The sequence below is a fragment of the Lissotriton vulgaris genome, chromosome 2_1, assembly GCF_964263255.1.
Source record: "Lissotriton vulgaris chromosome 2_1, aLisVul1.2, whole genome shotgun sequence".
NCBI lineage: Eukaryota > Metazoa > Chordata > Amphibia > Caudata > Salamandridae > Lissotriton > Lissotriton vulgaris.
Genome location: NC_141687.1, coordinates 1,533,450,635 through 1,533,475,943, shown reverse-complemented (window position 1 = coordinate 1,533,475,943; position 25,309 = coordinate 1,533,450,635).

Here is a 25,309-nt window from a genome sequence, read left to right as displayed (position 1 = left end):
CTTGGTAACAGAGGAGAAAAGTGGACACTCTTTTTGGCATGTGTGTCCCAAAATTTCAAATGTTTTCCCTCATGACCTTCTACCAACCTCCCTATTTCTCAAGTAGGTGCAATAGGGACAAGGCCTTGTCTTCCTTTATCAATGTCTTCATTCCTTTTCCTTTAAGTTTGGTGAATTGCAGAGTGCAATTGTGGTATTGGGGGTTATAACTGAGCACAAGAATGCGAGGAAGGTGCTACACTTATTTTAAAATAGGTTGGATGATGGTGATTTTTCATTTTGGTGTGAGTAACTCGCTCAAATCAGGGGTTTGGTGCCAGTGAGCTTGGATAGAAATAAAGGTCAAGTATGAGCTCTGGCTAATGAAATGATGGGTCAAGTTTGAGGCAAGCTAGAGTCCATTTATCAGGTGCAATAAGAAGCTAGAAAGATTGTTTTCTTTAAGAGACAGACAAGGGCAGAGTCAAGCCTTTGCTCTAGTAGGTCTGCATCATGCCTGCTGCAGGATGTGAAGGAATGGACCTCCACAGCAGTGCGCTGTGCCGGGCTGGGCTGCGCTGGGCTGGGCTGGGCTGGGCTGCGCCTGCCCTGGCACTGTGAATTAATCACCCACCTCCTTCCTTTGAGGAACGCTCACGAACGCCCACGAACGCCCTTGTTCTGTATACAGGCTGACAGCAGGCAATTTAGGACCCTGCTAAATGAGGGCGATGTCCCCATGTGCTTCCTTCGAGTTGCAAAATCCTTCGTCTAAGGCAGGTGGGCTTTTTTAAAATTTGGTTGAAGACCATTTGTTGGAGGCGGTATCACGGCACAAGCCGCCGACCGTCTCAGAAGAAAGTATGCATGGGAGGATATTATTTGCATAGGACAGCCCTCTTCTCAGTCCCATTCTTATGCTGCAGTTGCCATGAAGTGTTACTAGAGGGCAGCAGTATGAACAAAAGAGCACACTGAGGCTTTTCTTCTGCTTGCTGACATGATTCTTGTTCATGGTGGTCTTGCAGGGCCTAAGGAGCGAAGGACTGCTTTGACTGAGGGGATGAGGAATGGCAGGCCTTTATTTGTGGTTCAGGGGGAATATTTGGAAGGTAAACAGCAAGATGAAAACGTCAAAGCATATATGTTTTCTGAGTGATTGAGTCTGTGTGTCACTTGTCTCTTTGAAGGGACATGTGAGAAAGGAACAGCAGCACCATAGACTTCAGATGGGAGAGAGCAAGCAAGGATGAATATTTCCCTCAAATCCAAATACTTACAGTACCTCAAAGATGACAAGTGCGATATGATGTTCTGCAATTGTAAGGATTTGCCATGTGTGGTAGATAAATATGCATAGTTAGTGAGGTTTTTCCCAGAATGTGAGTATCGTTACGCTGGCAAATGTCAGGCACTCCTTTGGGAGTATGAGGCCAAGAAAAAATTTGGGAAGTTTGCTACAGTCATCTGTAGGATCGAAAGACACTGGGGAATCGTTACAGAGGGAGCCAGGCTGCACAAAATGTGGTAACAGTTGGACAGAAATCTTTAGCATGGACTTTTGTCTACCCCCAATGTGGGACCAGGACCGCAGTACCTCTGTGTCTCTGAAACATATTTTGACCTCTGGACACCACCATCTCAATACCCCTCAAATGTTTCCCCCTGGTACCCCAGCTTTGGTAGTGCATCAACCAGGTTTCAATCATTTGAGTGACCACAAACACCCTTCCTATGTGCCTTCCATTTACATTCAGTCAGTAACCCAGCTGCTTCGTTCGCTGTTCAATCTCAAGTGACAGTTGGATGCACATTGCAGGGGTATACAGGCATTTACCGTACTGTACAGGCTCTCTCAGTACATCCAGACTACACTTCTTAAAATCATAAATACATGTTTTGCCCAACAGTAACTCCAGGCCTTTCCTCTGTAGTTCAAGGAGGAAAACATCAACTGAAGAGCATGCCAAAATTCTCTACAGACACTGCCAATCCTCACACTTCTGCCTATTTGCATGCCGAGGTTATTCACTATGACCCACCAAACCAATTGCAACAGTAGCCTCTCCCTGCCTCATTCGTATGCTCCGATGCCACCTTTTTTAGCAAGTGTTAGTGCTCTCGGATTTTGTAGCGCGATTCGCTATAGCCTCTGTTTTCAACAGAAATGTCCTAAAGGTACCTATACCAATCTGCAGGGTGGCGAGGAAGGGGGCTGCTGCTGCTGCTGGCAGTAACATTTTGGGGCACCCCACCTGCAAAAATACAGCCAAATGCTCCTTGTTTTACCTTTCAATACCATAACTGCAGCAGAATCGTATGGTGACCCCTGTTGTTAATAGAACGTGTCAAACAGCTTCTTGCCCCCCCCGTGGCCCCTAACCATTTGGGGTACACCCCATGAGGGAGGATCAGAGCAATAAAAACTAATGGTAGCCCCCCAAAAAGTACCTGGAAGCCAAGCCATTGTGTGCACCCCATCGCCTTCACGTTGCGCCTAAGCACCTTTTAATACTGCTCCCCCAAATTTTGACTGCCCCCTCCCAACAGAAATCAGAGAGTATAGGGGGGTGCAGTAAAAAAGTATTTGCAGTACCCCACAATAAGTCAGGATCCTCCTCCCCTTCCTCTGCTCTCTGACCCCTCCCACTCTGACAAGGCTCCACCTACACCCCTCCTCTCTGACCTGGCTCCTCCTATACTCCTCCTCTCTGACCCCTCCCACTCTGACTAGGCTCCTCCTATACCCCTCCTCTCTGACCCAGCTCCTCCTATACTCCTCCTCTCTAACCCCACCCAGACTAGGCTTCACCTATACCCCTCCTCTCTGACCTGGCTCCTCCTCTCTGACCCCACGCACTCTGACTAGGCTCCTACTATACTCCTCCTCTCTGACCCCTCCCACTCTGACCAGGCTCCTTCTATACCCCTCCTCTCTGACCCAGCTCCTCCTATACTCCTCCTCTCTAACCCCACCCACTCTGACTAGGCTTCACCTATACCCCTCCTCTCTGACCTGGCTCCTCCTCTCTGACCCCACCCACTCTGACTAGGCTCCTCCTATACTCCTACTCTCTGACCCCTCCCACTCTGACTAGGCTCCTCCTATACCCCTCCTCTCTGACCCAGCTCCTCCTATACTCCTCCTCTCTAACCCCACCCACTCTGACTAGGCTTCACCTATACCCCTCCTCTCTGACCTGGCTCCTCCTATACTCCTGCACTCTGACCCCTCCCACTCTGACTAGGCTCCTCCTATACCCCTCCTCTCTGACCCAGCTCCTCCTATACTCCTCCTCTCTAACCCCACCCACTCTGACTAGGCTTCACCTATACCCTTCCTCTCTGACCTGGCTCCTCCTCTCTGACCCCACCCACTCTGACTAGGCTCCTCCTATACTCCTCCTCTCTGACCCCTCCCACTCTGACTAGGCTCCTCCTATACCCCTCCTCTCTGACCCAGCTCCTCCTATACTCCTCCTCTCTGACCCCTCCCACTCTGACTAGGCTTCACCTATACCCTTCCTCTCTGACCTGGCTCCTCCTCTCTGACCCCACCCACTCTGACTAGGCTCCTCCTCCTCCTGCACACAACACCTGTTACCTTTCTTTCACCTGTCTCTGTTCAGGCCACACCTATTTTACTTACCAACCAATCTGCAATCCCTCACTCACTAGGCATGATTCCACTCGTACACAACACCCAGACACATTATACTTACCAATTGGCCATTTAGGCCCACCTCCAACTTACCTCTGCTCTGCCACCATCAGTCACCTGGTGCCGAACCCGGGATTTGAACCCTGGTTGCCTGCATGGAAGGCAGGCACTTACCCACTGGACCACACTGGTTTCCATGTGTGTAGCTTATCAAATTGTCCTTATGTCATGGTCATCCTTTTCATGTGCAATGGAAGCCGCCGGGAAGGACACCAAGGCCTGTATGTTGCTTATAGTTACTACTGCAATCCTCTAGACCACTAAGGAGCTATAGCTCAAAGGTAAGTCTTGTACCTTTGGTGCAGACTGCCCTCACAGGCCAGGGTTCGAATCCTGCCAATGCTGTAGAGGTATCCCAAGGTGGAAATTTTCAAAAAGTGAATGTTTTTTTTTTTGCTAAGATTTTTTTTTACTTGGTAACAGAGGAGAAAAGTGGACACTCTTTTTGGCATGTGTGTCCCAAAATTTCAAATGTTTTCCCTCATGACCTTCTACCAACCTCCCTATTTCTCAAGTAGGTGCAATAGGGACAAGGCCTTGTCTTCCTTTATCAATGTCTTCATTCCTTTTCCTTTAAGTTTGGTGAATTGCAGAGTGCAATTGTGGTATTGGGGGTTATAACTGAGCACAAGAATGCGAGGAAGGTGCTACACTTATTGTAAAATAGGTTGGATGATGGTGATTTTTCATTTTGGTGTGAGTAACTCGCTCAAATCAGGGGTTTGGTGCCAGTGAGCTTGGATAGAAATAAAGGTCAAGTATGAGCTCTGGCTAATGAAATGATGGGTCAAGTTTGAGGCAAGCTAGAGTCCATTTATCAGGTGCAATAAGAAGCTAGAAAGATTGTTTTCTTTAAGAGACAGACAAGGGCAGAGTCAAGCCTTTGCTCTAGTAGGTCTGCATCATGCCTGCTGCAGGATGTGAAGGAATGGACCTCCACAGCAGTGCGCTGTGCCGGGCTGGGCTGCGCTGGGCTGGGCTGGGCTGGGCAGGGCTGGGCCTGCCCTGGCACTGTGAATTAATCACCCACCTCCTTCCTTTGAGGAACGCTCACGAACGCCCACGAACGCCCTTGTTCTGTATACAGGCTGACAGCAGGCAATTTAGGACCCTGCTAAATGAGGGTGATGTCCCCATGTGCTTCCTTCGAGTTGCAAAATCCTTCGTCTAAGGCAGGTGGGCTTTTTTAAAATTAGGTTGAAGACCATTTGTTGGAGGCGGTATCACGGCACAAGCCGCCGACCGTCTCAGAAGAAAGTATGCATGGGAGGATATTATTTGCATAGGACAGCCCTCTTCTCAGTCCCATTCTTATGCTGCAGTTGCCATGAAGTGTTACTAGAGGGCAGCAGTATGAACAAAAGAGCACACTGAGGCTTTTCTTCTGCTTGCTGACATGATTCTTGTTCATGGTGGTCTTGCAGGGCCTAAGGAGCGAAGGACTGCTTTGACTGAGGGGATGAGGAATGGCAGGCCTTTATTTGTGGTTCAGGGGGAATATTTGGAAGGTAAACAGCAAGATGAAAACGTCAAAGCATATATGTTTTCTGAGTGATTGAGTCTGTGTGTCACTTGTCTCTTTGAAGGGACATGTGAGAAAGGAACAGCAGCACCATAGACTTCAGATGGGAGAGAGCAAGCAAGGATGAATATTTCCCTCAAATCCAAATACTTACAGTACCTCAAAGATGACAAGTGCGATATGATGTTCTGCAATTGTAAGGATTTGCCATGTGTGGTAGATAAATATGCATAGTTAGTGAGGTTTTTCCCAGAATGTGAGTATCGTTACGCTGGCAAATGTCAGGCACTCCTTTGGGAGTATGAGGCCAAGAAAAAATTTGGGAAGTTTGCTACAGTCATCTGTAGGATCGAAAGACACTGGGGAATCGTTACAGAGGGAGCCAGGCTGCACAAAATGTGGTAACAGTTGGACAGAAATCTTTAGCATGGACTTTTGTCTACCCCCAATGTGGGACCAGGACCGCAGTACCTCTGTGTCTCTGAAACATATTTTGACCTCTGGACACCACCATCTCAATACCCCTCAAATGTTTCCCCCTGGTACCCCAGCTTTGGTAGTGCATCAACCAGGTTTCAATCATTTGAGTGACCACAAACACCCTTCCTATGTGCCTTCCATTTACATTCAGTCAGTAACCCAGCTGCTTCGTTCGCTGTTCAATCTCAAGTGACAGTTGGATGCACATTGCAGGGGTATACAGGCATTTACCGTACTGTACAGGCCCTCTCAGTACATCCAGACTACACTTCTTAAAATCATAAATACATGTTTTGCCCAACAGTAAGGCCAGGCCTTTCCTCTGTAGTTCAAGGAGGAAAACATCAACTGAAGAGCATGCCAAAATTCTCTACAGACACTGCCAATCCTCACACTTCTGCCTATTTGCATGCCGAGGTTATTCACTATGACCCACCAAACCAATTGCAACAGTAGCCTCTCCCTGCCTCATTCGTATGCTCCGATGCCACCTTTATTTAGCAAGTGTTAGTGCTCTCGGATTTTGTAGCGCGATTCGCTATAGCCTCTGTTTTCAACAGAAATGTCCTAAAGGTACCTATACCAATCTGCAGGGTGGCGAGGAAGGGGGCTGCTGCTGCTGCTGGCAGTAACATTTTGGGGCACCCCACCTGCAAAAATACAGCCAAATGCTCCTTGTTTTACCTTTCAATACCATAACTGCAGCAGAATCGTATGGTGACCCCTGTTGTTAATAGAAACTGTCAAACAGCTTCTTGCCCCCCCGTGGCCCCTAACCATTTGGGGTACACCCCATGAGGGAGGATCAGAGCAATAAAAACTAATGGTAGCCCCCCAAAAAGTACCTGGAAGCCAAGCCATTGTGTGCACCCCATCGCCTTCACGTTGCGCCTAAGCACCTTTTAATACTGCTCCCCCAAATTTTGACTGCCCCCTCCCAACAGAAATCAGAGAGTATAGGGGGGTGCAGTAAAAAAGTATTTGCAGTACCCCACAATAAGTCAGGATCCTCCTCCCCTGCTCTCTGACCCCTCCCACTCTGACAAGGCTCCACCTACACCCCTCCTCTCTGACCTGGCTCCTCCTATACTCCTCCTCTCTGACCCCTCCCACTCTGACTAGGCTCCTCCTATACCCCTCCTCTCTGACCCAGCTCCTCCTATACTCCTCCTCTCTAACCCCTCCCAGACTAGGCTTCACCTATACCCCTCCCCTCTGACCTGGCTCCTCCTCTCTGACCCCACACACTCTGACTAGGCTCCTACTATACTCCTCCTCTCTGACCCCTCCCACTCTGACCAGGCTCCTTCTATACCCCTCCTCTCTGACCCAGCTCCTCCTATACTCCTCCTCTCTGACCCCTCCCACTCTGACTAGGCTTCACCTATACCCTTCCTCTCTGACCTGGCTCCTCCTCTCTGACCCCACCCACTCTGACTAGGCTCCTTCTCCTCCTGCACACAACACCTGTTACCTTTCTTTCACCTGTCTCTGTCCAGGCCACACCTATTTTACTTACCAACCAATCTGCAATCCCTCATTCACTAGGCATGATTCCACTCGTACACAACACCCAGACACATTTTACTTACCAATTGGCCATTTAGGCCCACCTCCAACTTACCTCTGCTCTGCCACCATCAGTCACCTGGTGCTGAACCCGGGATTTGAACCCTGGTTGCCTGCATGGAAGGCAGGCACTTACCCACTGGACCACACTGGTTTCCATGTATGTAGCCTATCAAATTGTCCTTATGTCATGGTCATCCTTTTCATGTGCAATGGAAGCCGCCGGGAAGGACACCAAGGCCTTCATGTTGCTTATAGTTACTACTGCAATCCGCTAGACCACTAAGGAGCTATAGCTCAAAGGTAAGTCTTGTACCTTTGGTGCAGACAGCCCTCACAGGCCAGGGTTCGAATCCTGCCAATGCTGTAGAGGTATCCCAAGGTGGAAATTTTCAAAAAGTGAATGTTTTTTTTTTTGCTAAGATTTTTTTTTACTTGGTAACAGAGGAGAAAAGTGGACACTCTTTTTGGCATGTGTGTCCCAAAATTTCAAATGTTTTCCCTCATGACCTTCTACCAACCTCCCTATTTCTCAAGTAGGTGCAATAGGGACAAGGCCTTGTCTTCCTTTATCAATGTCTTCATTCCTTTTCCTTTAAGTTTGGTGAATTGCAGAGTGCAATTGTGGTATTGGGGGTTATAACTGAGCACAAGAATGCGAGGAAGGTGCTACACTTATTGTAAAATAGGTTGGATGATGGTGATTTTTCATTTTGGTGTGAGTAACTCGCTCAAATCAGGGGTTTGGTGCCAGTGAGCTTGGATAGAAATAAAGGTCAAGTATGAGCTCTGGCTAATGAAATGATGGGTCAAGTTTGAGGCAAGCTAGAGTCCATTTATCAGGTGCAATAAGAAGCTAGAAAGATTGTTTTCTTTAAGAGACAGACAAGGGCAGAGTCAAGCCTTTGCTCTAGTAGGTCTGCATCATGCCTGCTGCAGGATGTGAAGGAATGGACCTCCACAGCAGTGCACTGTGCCGGGCTGGGCTGCGCTGGGCTGGGCTGGGCTGGGCTGGGCCTGCCCTGGCACTGTGAATTAATCACCCACCTCCTTCCTTTGAGGAACGCTCACGAACGCCCACGAACGCCCTTGTTCTGTATACAGTCTGACAGCAGGCAATTTAGGATCCTGCTAAATGAGGGTGATGTCCCCATGTGCTTCCTTCGAGTTGCAAAATCCTTCGTCTAAGGCAGGTGGGCTTTTTTAAAATTTGGTTGAAGACCATTTGTTGGAGGCGGTATCACGGCACAAGCCGCCGACCGTCTCAGAAGAAAGTATGCATGGGAGGATATTATTTGCATAGGACAGCCCTCTTCTCAGTCCCATTCTTATGCTGCAGTTGCCATGAAGTGTTACTAGAGGGCAGCAGTATGAACAAAAGAGCACACTGAGGCTTTTCTTCTGCTTGCTGACATGATTCTTGTTCATGGTGGTCTTGCAGGGCCTAAGGAGCGAAGGACTACTTTGACTGAGGGGATGAGGAATGGCAGGCCTTTATTTGTGGTTCAGGGGGAATATTTGGAAGGTAAACAGCAAGATGAAAACGTCAAAGCATATATGTTTTCTGAGTGATTGAGTCTGTGTGTCACTTGTCTCTTTGAAGGGACATGTGAGAAAGGAACAGCAGCACCATAGACTTCAGATGGGAGAGAGCAAGCAAGGATGAATATTTCCCTCAAATCCAAATACTTACAGTACCTCAAAGATGACAAGTGCGATATGATGTTCTGCAATTGTAAGGATTTGCCATGTGTGGTAGATAAATATGCATAGTTAGTGAGGTTTTTCCCAGAATGTGAGTATCGTTACGCTGGCAAATGTCAGGCACTCCTTTGGGAGTATGAGGCCAAGAAAAAATTTGGGAAGTTTGCTACAGTCATCTGTAGGATCGAAAGACACTGGGGAATCGTTACAGAGGGAGCCAGGCTGCACAAAATGTGGTAACAGTTGGACAGAAATCTTTAGCATGGACTTTTGTCTACCCCCAATGTGGGACCAGGACCGCAGTACCTCTGTGTCTCTGAAACATATTTTGACCTCTGGACACCACCATCTCAATACCCCTCAAATGTTTCCCCCTGGTACCCCAGCTTTGGTAGTGCATCAACCAGGTTTCAATCATTTGAGTGACCACAAACACCCTTCCTATGTGCCTTCCATTTACATTCAGTCAGTAACCCAGCTGCTTCGTTCGCTGTTCAATCTCAAGTGACAGTTGGATGCACATTGCAGGGGTATACAGGCATTTACCGTACTGTACAGGCCCTCTCAGTACATCCAGACTACACTTCTTAAAATCATAAATACATGTTTTGCCCAACAGTAAGGCCAGGCCTTTCCTCTGTAGTTCAAGGAGGAAAACATCAACTGAAGAGCATGCCAAAATTCTCTACAGACACTGCCAATCCTCACACGTCTGCCTATTTGCATGCCGAGGTTATTCACTATGACCCACCAAACCAATTGCAACAGTAGCCTCTCCCTGCCTCATTCGTATGCTCCGATGCCACCTTTATTTAGCAAGTGTTAGGGCTCTCGGATTTTGTAGCGCGATTCGCTATAGCCTCTGTTTTCAACAGAAATGTCCTAAAGGTACCTATATACCAATCTGCAGGGTGGCGAGGAAGGGGGCTGCTGCTGCTGCTGGCAGTAACATTTTGGGGCACCCCACCTGCAAAAATACAGCCAAATGCTCCTTGTTTTACCTTTCAATACCATAACTGCAGCAGAATCGTATGGTGGCCCCTGTTGTTAATAGAAACTGTCAAACAGCTTCTTGCCCCCCCGTGGCCCCTAACCATTTGGGGTACACCCCATGAGGGAGGATCAGAGCAATAAAAACTAATGGTAGCCCCCCAAAAAGTACCTGGAAGCCAAGCCATTGTGTGCACCCCATCGCCTTCACGTTGCGCCTAAGCACCTTTTAATACTGCTCCCCCAAATTTTGACTGCCCCCTCCCAACAGAAATCAGAGAGTATAGGGGGGTGCAGTAAAAAAGTATTTGCAGTACCCCACAATAAGTCAGGATCCTCCTCCCCTTCCTCTGCTCTCTGAACCCACCCATTCTGCCCAGGCTCCGCCTATACTCCTCCTCTCTGACCCCTCCCACTCTGACTAGGCTCCTCCTATACCCCTCCTCTCTGCCCAGGCTCCGCCTATACTCCTCCTCTCTAACGGCACCCAGACTAGGCTTCACCTATACCCCTCCTCTCTGACCTGGCTCCTCCTCTCTGACCCCTCCCACTCTGACTAGGCTCCTCCTATACCCCTCCTCTCTGACCCAGCTCCTCCTATACTCCTCCTCTCTAACCCCACCCACTCTGACTAGGCTTCACCTATACCCCTCCTCTCTGACCTGGCTCCTCCTATACTCCTCCTCTCTGACCCCTCCCACTCTGACTAGGCTCCTCCTATACCCCTCCTCTCTGACCCAGCTCCTCCTATACTCCTCCTCTCTAACCCCACCCACTCTGACTAGGCTTCACCTATACCCTTCCTCTCTGACCTGGCTCCTCCTCTCTGACCCCACCCACTCTGACTAGGCTCCTCCTCCTCCGGCACACAACACCTGTTACCTTTCTTTCACCTGTCTCTGTTCAGGCCACACCTATTTTACTTACCAACCAATCTGCAATCCCTCATTCACTAGGCATGATTCCACTCGTACACAACACCCAGACACATTTTACTTACCAATTGGCCATTTAGGCCCACCTCCAACTTACCTCTGCTCTGCCACCATCAGTCACCTGGTGCCGAACCCGGGATTTGAACCCTGGTTGCCTGCATGGAAGGCAGGCACTTACCCACTGGACCACACTGGTTTCCATGTGTGTAGCTTATCAAATTGTCCTTATGTCATGGTCATCCTTTTCATGTGCAATGGAAGCCGCCGGGATGGACACCAAGGCCTGTATGTTGCTTATAGTTACTACTGCAATCCTCTAGACCACTAAGGAGCTATAGCTCAAAGGTAAGTCTTGTACCTTTGGTGCAGACAGCCCTCACAGGCCAGGGTTCGAATCCTGCCTATGCTGTAGAGGTATCCCAAGGTGGAAATTTTCAAAAAGTGAATGTTTTTTTTTTTGCTAAGATTTTTTTTTACTTGGTAACAGAGGAGAAAAGTGGACACTCTTTTTGGCATGTGTGTCCCAAAATTTCAAATGTTTTCCCTCATGACCTTCTACCAACCTCCCTATTTCTCAAGTAGGTGCAATAGGGACAAGGCCTTGTCTTCCTTTATCAATGTCTTCATTCCTTTTCCTTTAAGTTTGGTGAATTGCAGATTGCAATTGTGGTATTGGGGGTTATAACTGAGCACAAGAATGCGAGGAAGGTGCTACACTTATTGTAAAATAGGTTGGATGATGGTGATTTTTCATTTTGGTGTGAGTAACTCGCTCAAATCAGGGGTTTGGTGCCAGTGAGCTTGGATAGAAATAAAGGTCAAGTATGAGCTCTGGCTAATGAAATGATGGGTCAAGTTTGAGGCAAGCTAGAGTCCATTTATCAGGTGCAATAAGAAGCTAGAAAGATTGTTTTCTTTAAGAGACAGACAAGGGCAGAGTCAAGCCTTTGCTCTAGTAGGTCTGCATCATGCCTGCTGCAGGATGTGAAGGAATGGACCTCCACAGCAGTGCGCTGTGCCGGGCTGGGCTGCGCTGGGCTGGGCTGGGCTGGGCAGGGCTGGGCCTGCCCTGGCACTGTGAATTAATCACCCACCTCCTTCCTTTGAGGAACGCTCACGAACGCCCACGAACGCCCTTGTTCTGTATACAGGCTGACAGCAGGCAATTTAGGACCCTGCTAAATGAGGGTGATGTCCCCATGTGCTTCCTTCGAGTTGCAAAATCCTTCGTCTAAGGCAGGTGGGCTTTTTTAAAATTAGGTTGAAGACCATTTGTTGGAGGCGGTATCACGGCATAAGCCGCCGACCGTCTCAGAAGAAAGTATGCATGGGAGGATATTATTTGCATAGGACAGCCCTCTTCTCAGTCCCATTCTTATGCTGCAGTTGCCATGAAGTGTTACTAGAGGGCAGCAGTATGAACAAAAGAGCACACTGAGGCTTTTCTTCTGCTTGCTGACATGATTCTTGTTCATGGTGGTCTTGCAGGGCCTAAGGAGCGAAGGACTGCTTTGACTGAGGGGATGAGGAATGGCAGGCCTTTATTTGTGGTTCAGGGGGAATATTTGGAAGGTAAACAGCAAGATGAAAACGTCAAAGCATATATGTTTTCTGAGTGATTGAGTCTGTGTGTCACTTGTCTCTTTGAAGGGACATGTGAGAAAGGAACAGCAGCACCATAGACTTCAGATGGGAGAGAGCAAGCAAGGATGAATATTTCCCTCAAATCCAAATACTTACAGTACCTCAAAGATGACAAGTGCGATATGATGTTCTGCAATTGTAAGGATTTGCCATGTGTGGTAGATAAATATGCATAGTTAGTGAGGTTTTTCCCAGAATGTGAGTATCGTTACGCTGGCAAATGTCAGGCACTCCTTTGGGAGTATGAGGCCAAGAAAAAATTTGGGAAGTTTGCTACAGTCATCTGTAGGATCGAAAGACACTGGGGAATCGTTACAGAGGGAGCCAGGCTGCACAAAATGTGGTAACAGTTGGACAGAAATCTTTAGCATGGACTTTTGTCTACCCCCAATGTGGGACCAGGACCGCAGTACCTCTGTGTCTCTGAAACATATTTTGACCTCTGGACACCACCATCTCAATACCCCTCAAATGTTTCCCCCTGGTACCCCAGCTTTGGTAGTGCATCAACCAGGTTTCAATCATTTGAGTGACCACAAACACCCTTCCTATGTGCCTTCCATTTACATTCAGTCAGTAACCCAGCTGCTTCGTTCGCTGTTCAATCTCAAGTGACAGTTGGATGCACATTGCAGGGGTATACAGGCATTTACCGTACTGTACAGGCCCTCTCAGTACATCCAGACTACACTTCTTAAAATCATAAATACATGTTTTGCCCAACAGTAAGGCCAGGCCTTTCCTCTGTAGTTCAAGGAGGAAAACATCAACTGAAGAGCATGCCAAAATTCTCTACAGACACTGCCAATCCTCACACTTCTGCCTATTTGCATGCCGAGGTTATTCACTATGACCCACCAAACCAATTGCAACAGTAGCCTCTCCCTGCCTCATTCGTATGCTCCGATGCCACCTTTATTTAGCAAGTTTTAGTGCTCTCGGATTTTGTAGCGCGATTCGCTATAGCCTCTGTTTTCAACAGAAATGTCCTAAAGGTACCTATACCAATCTGCAGGGTGGCGAGGAAGGGGGCTGCTGCTGCTGCTGGCAGTAACATTTTGGGGCACCCCACCTGCAAAAATACAGCCAAATGCTCCTTGTTTTACCTTTCAATACCATAACTGCAGCAGAATCGTATGGTGACCCCTGTTGTTAATAGAAACTGTCAAACAGCTTCTTGCCCCCCCGTGGCCCCTAACCATTTGGGGTACACCCCATGAGGGAGGATCAGAGCAATAAAAACTAATGGTAGCCCCCCAAAAAGTACCTGGAAGCCAAGCCATTGTGTGCACCCCATCGCCTTCACGTTGCGCCTAAGCACCTTTTAATACTGCTCCCCCAAATTTTGACTGCCCCCTCCCAACAGAAATCAGAGAGTATAGGGGGGTGCAGTAAAAAAGTATTTGCAGTACCCCACAATAAGTCAGGATCCTCCTCCCCTTCCTCTGCTCTCTGAACCCACCCATTCTGCCCAGGCTCCACCTATACTCCTCCTCTCTGACCCCTCCCACTCTGACAAGGCTCCACCTACACCCCTCCTCTCTGACCTGGCTCCTCCTATACTCCTCCTCTCTGACCCCTCCCACTCTGACTAGGCTCCTCCTATACCCCTCCTCTCTGCCCAGGCTCCGCCTATACTCCTCCTCTCTGACCCCTCCCACTCTGACAAGGCTCCACCTACACCCCTCCTCTCTGACCTGGCTCCTCCTATACTCCTCCTCTCTGACCCCTCCCACTCTGACTAGGCTCCTCCTATACCCCTCCTCTCTGACCCAGCTCCTCCTATACTCCTCCTCTCTAACCCCACCCAGACTAGGCTTCACCTATACCCCTCCTCTCTGACCTGGCTCCTCCTCTCTGACCCCACCCACTCTGACTAGGCTCCTCCTATACTCCTCCTCTCTGACCCAGCTCCTCCTATACTCCTCCTCTCTAACCCCACCCACTCTGACTAGGCTTCACCTATACCCCTCCTCTCTGACCTGGCTCCTCCTCTCTAACCCCACCCACTCTGACTAGGCTCCTCCTATACTCCTACTCTCTGACCCCTCCCACTCTGACTAGGCTCCTCCTATACCCCTCCTCTCTGACCCAGCTCCTCCTATACTCCTCCTCACTGACCCCTCCCACTCTGACTAGGCTTCACCTATACCCTTCCTCTCTGACCTGGCTCCTCCTCTCTGACCCCACCCACTCTGACTAGGCTCCTCCTCCTCCTGCACACAACACCTGTTACCTTTCTTTCACCTGTCTCTTTTCAGGCCACACCTATTTTACTTACCAACCAATCTGCAATCCCTCATTCACTAGGCATGATTCCACTCGTACACAACACCCAGACACATTTTACTTACCAATTGGCCATTTAGGCCCACCTCCAACTTACCTCTGCTCTGCCACCATCAGTCACCTGGTGCCGAACCAGGGATTTGAACCCTGGTTGCCTGCATGGAAGGCAGGCACTTACCCACTGGACCACACTGGTTTCCATGTATGTAGCCTATCAAATTGTCCTTATGTCATGGTCATCCTTTTCATGTGCAATGGAAGCCGCCGGGAAGGACACCAAGGCCTTCATGTTGCTTATAGTTACTACTGCAATCCGCTAGACCACTAAGGAGCTATAGCTCAAAGGTAAGTCTTGTACCTTTGGTGCAGACAGCCCTCACAGGCCAGGGTTCGAATCCTGCCAATGCTGTAGAGGTATCCCAAGGTGGAAATTTTCAAAAAGTGAATGTTTTTTTTTTTGCTAAGATTTTTTTTTACTTGGTAACAGAGGAGAAAAGTGGACACTCTTTTTGGCATGTGTGTCCCAAAATTTCAAATGTTTTCCCTCATGACCTTCTACCAACCTCCCTATTTCTCAAGTAGGTGCAATAGGGACAAGGCCTTGTCTTCCTTTATCAATGTCTTCATTCCTTTTCCTTTAAGTTTGGTGAATTGCAGAGTGCAATTGTGGTATTGGGGGTTATAACTGAGCACAAGAATGCGAGGAAGGTGCTACACTTATTGTAAAATAGGTTGGATGATGGTGATTTTTCATTTTGGTGTGAGTAACTCGCTCAAATCAGGGGTTTGGTGCCAGTGAGCTTGGATAGAAATAAAGGTCAAGTATGAGCTCTGGCTAATGAAATGATGGGTCAAGTTTGAGGCAAGCTAGAGTCCTTTTATCAGGTGCAATAAGAAGCTAGAAAGATTGTTTTCTTTAAGAGACAGACAAGGGCAGAGTCAAGCCTTTGCTCTAGTAGGTCTGCATCATGCCTGCTGCAGGATGTGAAGGAATGGACCTCCACAGCAGTGCGCTGTGCCGGGCTGGGCTGGGCTGGGCTGGGCTGGGCTGGGCTGCGCCTGCCCTGGCACTGTGAATTAATCACCCACCTCCTTCCTTTGAGGAACGCTCACGAACGCCCACGAACGCCCTTGTTCTGTATACAGGCTGACAGCAGGCAATTTAGGACCCTGCTAAATGAGGGTGATGTCCCCATGTGCTTCCTTCGAGTTGCAAAATCCTTCGTCTAAGGCAGGTGGGCTTTTTTAAAATTTGGTTGAAGACCATTTGTTGGAGGCGGTATCACGGCACAAGCCGCCGACCGTCTCAGAAGAAAGTATGCATGGGAGGATATTATTTGCATAGGACAGCCCTCTTCTCAGTCCCATTCTTATGCTGCAGTTGCCATGAAGTGTTACTAGAGGGCAGCAGTATGAACAAAAGAGCACACTGAGGCTTTTCTTCTGCTTGCTGACATGATTCTTGTTCATGGTGGTCTTGCAGGGCCTAAGGAGCGAAGGACTGCTTTGACTGAGGGGATGAGGAATGGCAGGCCTTTATTTGTGGTTCAGGGGGAATATTTGGAAGGTAAACAGCAAGATGAAAACGTCAAAGCATATATGTTTTCTGAGTGATTGAGTCTGTGTGTCACTTGTCTCTTTGAAGGGACATGTGAGAAAGGAACAGCAGCACCATAGACTTCAGATGGGAGAGAGCAAGCAAGGATGAATATTTCCCTCAAATCCAAATACTTACAGTACCTCAAAGATGACAAGTGTGATATGATGTTCTGCAATTGTAAGGATTTGCCATGTGTGGTAGATAAATATGCATAGTTAGTGAGGTTTTTCCCAGAATGTGAGTATCGTTACGCTGGCAAATGTCAGGCACTCCTTTGGGAGTATGAGGCCAAGAAAAAATTTGGGAAGTTTGCTACAGTCATCTGTAGGATCGAAAGACACTGGGGAATCGTTACAGAGGGAGCCAGGCTGCACAAAATGTGGTAACAGTTGGACAGAAATCTTTAGCATGGACTTTTGTCTACCCCCAATGTGGGACCAGGACCGCAGTACCTCTGTGTCTCTGAAACATATTTTGACCTCTGGACACCACCATCTCAATACCCCTCAAATGTTTCCCCCTGGTACCCCAGCTTTGGTAGTGCATCAACCAGGTTTCAATCATTTGAGTGACCACAAACACCCTTCCTATGTGCCTTCCATTTACATTCAGTCAGTAACCCAGCTGCTTCGTTCGCTGTTCAATCTCAAGTGACAGTTGGATGCACATTGCAGGGGTATACAGGCATTTACCGTACTGTACAGGCCCTCTCAGTACATCCTGACTACACTTCTTAAAATCATAAATACATGTTTTGCCCAACAGTAAGGCCAGGCCTTTCCTCTGTAGTTCAAGGAGGAAAACATCAACTGAAGAGCATGCCAAAATTCTCTACAGACACTGCCAATCCTCACACTTCTGCCTATTTGCATGCCGAGGTTATTCACTATGACCCACCAAACCAATTGCAACAGTAGCCTCTCCCTGCCTCATTCGTATGCTCCGATGCCACCTTTATTTAGCAAGTGTTAGTGCTCTCGGATTTTGTAGCGCGATTCGCTATAGCCTCTGTTTTCAACAGAAATGTCCTAAAGGTACCTATACCAATCTGCAGGGTGGCGAGGAAGGGAGCTGCTGCTGCTGCTGGCAGTAACATTTTGGGGCACCCCACCTGCAAAAATACAGCCAAATGCTCCTTGTTTTACCTTTCAATACCATAACTGCAGCAGAATCGTATGGTGACCCCTGTTGTTAATAGAAACTGTCAAACAGCTTCTTGCCCCCCCGTGGCCCCTAACCATTTGGGGTACACCCCATGAGGGAGGATCAGAGCAATAAAAACTAATGGTAGCCCCCCAAAAAGTACCTGGAAGCCAAGCCATTGTGTGCACCCCATCGCCTTCACGTTGCGCCTAAGCACCTTTTAATACTGCTCCCCCAAATTTTGACTGCCCCCTCCCAACAGAAATCAGAGAGTATAGGGGGGTGCAGTAAAAAAGTATTTGCAGTACCCCACAATAAGTCAGGATCCTCCTCCCCTTCCTCTGCTCTCTGACCCCTCCCACTCTGACAAGGCTGCACCTACACCCCTCCTCTCTGACCTGGCTCCTCCTATACTCCTCCTCTCTGACCCCTCCCACTCTGACTAGGCTCCTCCTATACCCCTCCTCTCTGACCCAGCTCCTCCTATACTCCTCCTCTCTAACCCCTCCCAGACTAGGCTTCACCTATACCCCTCCTCTCTGACCTGGCTCCTCCTCTCTGACCCCACGCACTCTGACTAGGCTCCTACTATACTCCTCCTCTCTGACCCCTCCCACTCTGACCAGGCTCCTTCTATACCCCTCCTCTCTGACCCAGCTCCTCCTATACTCCTCCTCTCTGACCCCTCCCACTCTGACTAGGCTCCTTCTATACCCTTCCTCTCTGACCTGGCTCCTCCTCTCTGACCCCACCCACTCTGACTAGGCTCCTTCTCCTCCTGCACACAACACCTGTTACCTTTCTTTCACCTGTCTCTGTCCAGGCCACACCTATTTTACTTACCAACCAATCTGCAATCCCTCATTCACTAGGCATGATTCCACTCGTACACAACACCCAGACACATTTTACCTACCAATTGGCCATTTAGGCCCACCTCCAACTTACCTCTGCTCTGCCACCATCAGTCACCTGGTGCCGAACCCGGGATTTGAACCCTGGTTGCCTGCATGGAAGGCAGGCACTTACCCACTGGACCACACTGGTTTCCATGTATGTAGCCTATCAAATTGTCCTTATGTCATGGTCATCCTTTTCATGTGCAATGGAAGCCGCCGGGAAGGACACCAAGGCCTTCATGTTGCTTATAGTTACTACTGCAATCCGCTAGACCACTAAGGAGCTATAGCTCAAAGGTAAGTCTTGTACCTTTGGTGCAGACAGCCCTCACAGGCCAGGGTTCGAATCCTGCCAATGCTGTAGAGGTATCCCAAGGTGGAAATTTTCAAAAAGTGAATGTTTTTTTTTTTGCTAAGATTTTTTTTTACTTGGTAACAGAGGAGAAAAGTGGACACTCTTTTTGGCATGTGTGTCCCAAAATTTCAAATGTTTTCCCTCATGACCTTCTACCAACCTCCCTATTTCTCAAGTAGGTGCAATAGGGACAAGGCCTTGTCTTCCTTTATCAATGTCTTCATTCCTTTTCCTTTAAGTTTGGTGAATTGCAGAGTGCAATTGTGGTATTGGGGGTTATAACTGAGCACAAGAATGCGAGGAAGGTGCTACACTTATTGTAAAATAGGTTGGATGATGGTGATTTTTCATTTTGGTGTGAGTAACTCGCTCAAATCAGGGGTTTGGTGCCAGTGAGCTTGGATAGAAATAAAGGTCAAGTATGAGCTCTGGCTAATGAAATGATGGGTCAAGTTTGAGGCAAGCTAGAGTCCATTTATCAGGTGCAATAAGAAGCTAGAAAGATTGTTTTCTTTAAGAGACAGACAAGGGCAGAGTCAAGCCTTTGCTCTAGTAGGTCTGCATCATGCCTGCTGCAGGATGTGAAGGAATGGACCTCCACAGCAGTGCACTGTGCCGGGCTGGGCTGCGCTGGGCTGGGCTGGGCTGGGCTGGGCCTGCCCTGGCACTGTGAATTAATCACCCACCTCCTTCCTTTGAGGAACGCTCATGAACGCCCACGAACGCCCTTGTTCTGTATACAGTCTGACAGCAGGCAATTTAGGATCCTGCTAAATGAGGGTGATGTCCCCATGTGCTTCCTTCGAGTTGCAAAATCCTTCGTCTAAGGCAGGTGGGCTTTTTTAAAATTTGGTTGAAGACCATTTGTTGGAGGCGGTATCACGGCACAAGCCGCCGACCGTCTCAGAAGAAAGTATGCATGGGAGGATATTATTTGCATAGGACAGCCCTCTTCTCAGTCCCATTCTTATGCTGCAGTTGCCATGAAGTGTTACTAGAGGGCAGCAGTATGAACAAAAGAGCACACTGAGGCTTTTCTTCTGCTTGCTGACATGATTCTTGTTCATGGTGGTCTTGCAGGGCCTAAGGAGCGAAGGACTACTTTGACTGAGGGGATGAGGAATGGCAGGCCTTTATTTGTGGTTCAGGGGGAATATTTGGAAGGTAAACAGCAAGATGAAAACGTCAAAGCATATATGTTTTCTGAGTGATTGAGTCTGTGTGTCACTTGTCTCTTTGAAGGGACATGTGAGAAAGGAACAGCAGCACCATAGACTTCAGATGGGAGAGAGCAAGCAAGGATGAATATTTCCCTCAAATCCAAATACTTACAGTACCTCAAAGATGACAAGTGCGATATGATGTTCTGCAATTGTAAGGATTTGCCATGTGTGGTAGATAAATATGCATAGTTAGTGAGGTTTTTCCCAGAATGTGAGTATCGTTACGCTGGCAAATGTCAGGCACTCCTTTGGGAGTATGAGGCCAAGAAAAAATTTGGGAAGTTTGCTACAGTCATCTGTAGGATCGAAAGACACTGGGGAATCGTTACAGAGGGAGCCAGGCTGCACAAAATGTGGTAACAGTTGGACAGAAATCTTTAGCATGGACTTTTGTCTACCCCCAATGTGGGACCAGGACCGCAGTACCTCTGTGTCTCTGAAACATATTTTGACCTCTGGACACCACCATCTCAATACCCCTCAAATGTTTCCCCCTGGTACCCCAGCTTTGGTAGTGCATCAACCAGGTTTCAATCATTTGAGTGACCACAAACACCCTTCCTATGTGCCTTCCATTTACATTCAGTCAGTAACCCAGCTGCTTCGTTCGCTGTTCAATATCAAGTGACAGTTGGATGCACATTGCAGGGGTATACAGGCATTTACCGTACTGTACAGGCCCTCTCAGTACATCCAGACTACACTTCTTAAAATCATAAATACATGTTTTGCCCAACAGTAAGGCCAGGCCTTTCCTCTGTAGTTCAAGGAGGAAAACATCAACTGAAGAGCATGCCAAAATTCTCTACAGACACTGCCAATCCTCACACGTCTGCCTATTTGCATGCCGAGGTTATTCACTATGACCCACCAAACCAATTGCAACAGTAGCCTCTCCCTGCCTCATTCGTATGCTCCGATGCCACCTTTATTTAGCAAGTGTTAGGGCTCTCGGATTTTGTAGCGCGATTCGCTATAGCCTCTGTTTTCAACAGAAATGTCCTAAAGGTACCTATATACCAATCTGCAGGGTGGCGAGGAAGGGGGCTGCTGCTGCTGCTGGCAGTAACATTTTGGGGCACCCCACCTGCAAAAATACAGCCAAATGCTCCTTGTTTTACCTTTCAATACCATAACTGCAGCAGAATCGTATGGTGGCCCCTGTTGTTAATAGAAACTGTCAAACAGCTTCTTGCCCCCCCGTGGCCCCTAACCATTTGGGGTACACCCCATGAGGGAGGATCAGAGCAATAAAAACTAATGGTAGCCCCCCAAAAAGTACCTGGAAGCCAAGCCATTGTGTGCACCCCATCGCCTTCACGTTGCGCCTAAGCACCTTTTAATACTGCTCCCCCAAATTTTGACTGCCCCCTCCCAACAGAAATCAGAGAGTATAGGGGGGTGCAGTAAAAAAGTATTTGCAGTACCCCACAATAAGTCAGGATCCTCCTCCCCTTCCTCTGCTCTCTGAACCCACCCATTCTGCCCAGGCTCCGCCTATACTCCTCCTCTCTGACCCCTCCCACTCTGACTAGGCTCCTCCTATACCCCTCCTCTCTGCCCAGGCTCTGCCTATACTCCTCCTCTCTAACGCCACCCAGACTAGGCTTCACCTATACCCCTCCTCTCTGACCTGGCTCCTCCTCTCTGACCCCACCCACTCTGACTAGGCTCCTCCTATACTCCTCCTCTCTGACCCCTCCCACTCTGACTAGGCTCCTCCTATACCCCTCCTCTCTGACCCAGCTCCTCCTATACTCCTCCTCTCTAACCCCACCCACTCTGACTAGGCTTCACCTATACCCCTCCTCTCTGACCTGGCTCCTCCTATACTCCTCCTCTCTGACCCCTCCCACTCTGACTAGGCTCCTCCTATACCCTTCCTCTCTGACCTGGCTCCTCCTTTCTGACCCCACCCACTCTGACTAGGCTCCTCCTCCTCCTGCACACAACACCTGTTACCTTTCTTTCACCTGTCTCTGTTCAGGCCACACCTATTTTACTTACCAACCAATCTGCAATCCCTCATTCACTAGGCATGATTCCACTCGTACACAACACCCAGACACATTTTACTTACCAATTGGCCATTTAGGCCCACCTCCAACTTACCTCTGCTCTGCCACCATCAGTCACCTGGTGCCGAACCCGGGATTTGAACCCTGGTTGCCTGCATGGAAGGCAGGCACTTACCCACTGGACCACACTGGTTTCCATGTGTGTAGCTTATCAAATTGTCCTTATGTCATGGTCATCCTTTTCATGTGCAATGGAAGCCGCCGGGATGGACACCAAGGCCTGTATGTTGCTTATAGTTACTACTGCAATCCTCTAGACCACTAAGGAGCTATAGCTCAAAGGTAAGTCTTGTACCTTTGGTGCAGACAGCCCTCACAGGCCAGGGTTCGAATCCTGCCTATGCTGTAGAGGTATCCCAAGGTGGAAATTTTCAAAAAGTGAATGTTTTTTTTTTTTGCTAAGATTTTTTTTTACTTGGTAACAGAGGAGAAAAGTGGACACTCTTTTTGGCATGTGTGTCCCAAAATTTCAAATGTTTTCCCTCATGACCTTCTACCAACCTCCCTATTTCTCAAGTAGGTGCAATAGGGACAAGGCCTTGTCTTCCTTTATCAATGTCTTCATTCCTTTTCCTTTAAGTTTGGTGAATTGCAGATTGCAATTGTGGTATTGGGGGTTATAACTGAGCACAAGAATGCGAGGAAGGTGCTACACTTATTGTAAAATAGGTTGGATGATGGTGATTTTTCATTTTGGTGTGAGTAACTCGCTCAAATCAGGGGTTTGGTGCCAGTGAGCTTGGATAGAAATAAAGGTCAAGTATGAGCTCTGGCTAATGAAATGATGGGTCAAGTTTGAGGCAAGCTAGAGTCCATTTATCAGGTGCAATAAGAAGCTAGAAAGATTGTTTTCTTTAAGAGACAGACAAGGGCAGAGTCAAGCCTTTGCTCTAGTAGGTCTGCATCATGCCTGCTGCAGGATGTGAAGGAATGGACCTCCACAGCAGTGCGCTGTGCCGGGCTGGGCTGCGCTGGGCTGGGCTGGGCTGGGCAGGGCTGGGCCTGCCCTGGCACTGTGAATTAATCACCCACCTCCTTCCTTTGAGGAACGCTCACGAACGCCCACGAACGCCCTTGTTCTGTATACAGGCTGACAGCAGGCAATTTAGGACCCTGCTAAATGAGGGTGATGTCCCCATGTGCTTCCTTCGAGTTGCAAAATCCTTCGTCTAAGGCAGGTGGGCTTTTTTAAAATTAGGTTGAAGACCATTTGTTGGAGGCGGTATCACGGCATAAGCCGCCGACCGTCTCAGAAGAAAGTATGCATGGGAGGATATTATTTGCATAGGACAGCCCTCTTCTCAGTCCCATTCTTATGCTGCAGTTGCCATGAAGTGTTACTAGAGGGCAGCAGTATGAACAAAAGAGCACACTGAGGCTTTTCTTCTGCTTGCTGACATGATTTTTGTTCATGGTGGTCTTGCAGGGCCTAAGGAGCGAAGGACTGCTTTGACTGAGGGGATGAGGAATGGCAGGCCTTTATTTGTGGTTCAGGGGGAATATTTGGAAGGTAAACAGCAAGATGAAAACGTCAAAGCATATATGTTTGCTGAGTGATTGAGTCTGTGTGTCACTTGTCTCTTTGAAGGGACATGTGAGAAAGGAACAGCAGCACCATAGACTTCAGATGGGAGAGAGCAAGCAAGGATGAATATTTCCCTCAAATCCAAATACTTACAGTACCTCAAAGATGACAAGTGCGATATGATGTTCTGCAATTGTAAGGATTTGCCATGTGTGGTAGATAAATATACATAGTTAGTGAGGTTTTTCCCAGAATGTGAGTATCGTTAGGCTGGCAAATGTCAGGCACTCCTTTGGGAGTATGAGGCCAAGAAAAAATTTGGGAAGTTTGCTACAGTCATCTGTAGGATCGAAAGACACTGGGGAATCGTTACAGAGGGAGCCAGGCTGCACAAAATGTGGTAACAGTTGGACAGAAATCTTTAGCATGGACTTTTGTCTACCCCCAATGTGGGACCAGGACCGCAGTACCTCTGTGTCTCTGAAACATATTTTGACCTCTGGACACCACCATCTCAATACCCCATAAATGTTCCCCCCTGGTACCCCAGCTTTGGTAGTGCATCAACCAGGTTTCAATCATTTGAGTGACCACAAACACCCTTCCTATGTGCCTTCCATTTACATTCAGTCAGTAACCCAGCTGCTTCGTTCGCTGTTCAATCTCAAGTGACAGTTGGATGCACATTGCAGGGGTATACAGGCATTTACCGTACTGTACAGGCCCTCTCAGTACATCCAGACTACACTTCTTAAAATCATAAATACATGTTTTGCCCAACAGTAAGGCCAGGCCTTTCCTCTGTAGTTCAAGGAGGAAAACATCAACTGAAGAGCATGCCAAAATTCTCTACAGACACTGCCAATCCTCACACTTCTGCCTATTTGCATGCCGAGGTTATTCACTATGACTCACCAAACCAATTGCAACAGTAGCCTCTCCCTGCCTCATTCGTATGCTCCGATGCCACCTTTATTTAGCAAGTGTTAGTGCTCTCGGATTTTGTAGCGCGATTCGCTATAGCCTCTGTTTTCAACAGAAATGTCCTAAAGGTACCTATACCAATCTGCAGGGTGGCGAGGAAGGGGGCTGCTGCTGCTGCTGGCAGTAACATTTTGGGGCACCCCACCTGCAAAAATACAGCCAAATGCTCCTTGTTTTACCTTTCAATACCATAACTGCAGCAGAATCGTATGGTGACCCCTGTTGTTAATAGAAACTGTCAAACAGCTTCTTGCCCCCCCGTGGCCCCTAACCATTTGGGGTACACCCCATGAGGGAGGATCAGAGCAATAAAAACTAATGGTAGCCCCCCAAAAAGTACCTGGAAGCCAAGCCATTGTGTGCACCCCATCGCCTTCACGTTGCGCCTAAGCACCTTTTAATACTGCTCCCCCAAATTTTGACTGCCCCCTCCCAACAGAAATCAGAGAGTATAGGGGGGTGCAGTAAAAAAGTATTTGCAGTACCCCACAATAAGTCAGGATCCTCCTCCCCTTCCCCTGCTCTCTGAACCCACCCATTCTGCCCAGGCTCCGCCTATACTCCTCCTCTCTGACCCCTCCCACTCTGACAAGGCTCCACCTACACCCCTCCTCTCTGACCTGGCTCCTCCTATACTCCTCCTCTCTGACCCCTTCCACTCTGACTAGG